The sequence below is a fragment of the Ptychodera flava genome, chromosome 19, assembly GCF_041260155.1.
Source record: "Ptychodera flava strain L36383 chromosome 19, AS_Pfla_20210202, whole genome shotgun sequence".
Taxonomy (NCBI): Eukaryota; Metazoa; Hemichordata; class Enteropneusta; family Ptychoderidae; genus Ptychodera; species Ptychodera flava.
In genome coordinates, this window is record NC_091946.1 from 29,288,040 (window position 1) to 29,288,636 (window position 597).

Genomic DNA, 597 nt, shown 5'->3' on the forward strand with positions numbered 1-597 from the left:
CTCACCTGGTGACAATTTTTTTTTTCTCAAAATCCTCCATATCCCCCCCCAGAAATCAAATGGTTCTCCCCTTACACATACATCCTTGATGACAGCGAACTTGCAGATCAAACAGCAAGCAGGGAAATTCCAGCAAAGTTATTAATAGCTCCCCTAGAAGTGAAACACGCAAAGCTTTTACGTGATGCATGGTACGTTTGGGCGCCCCCAGCCATTGAGTTTTTTGAAAATCAACTCAAATATCAACAGACATTGGCCCTTTTCGATGAAAAAGGAGAGCCCATTGCTTGGGTTGTTGCCAAGGAATGGGGTGACATTGGCTTCACATACACAACACCTGCTTATCGACGCCAGGGATTAGCTAGTATTCTAACTGCAAAGCTGGCCAAACTGATTCTACAGCAAAGTGATATTCCTTTCGTAAAAATCTTTAAGAAAAATAAAACAGCAATTGCTTTGCACACTAAAATATGCTTTAAAGAAATTAAGATCAAAACCATGTGGTTCAACTTGGATTTTTGAATAGTCAAATCATCAATTTCCATTATAATGCAAAGTGGTGTTTTGTCACGGAAATGACCCAAAAGAGAATAAAAT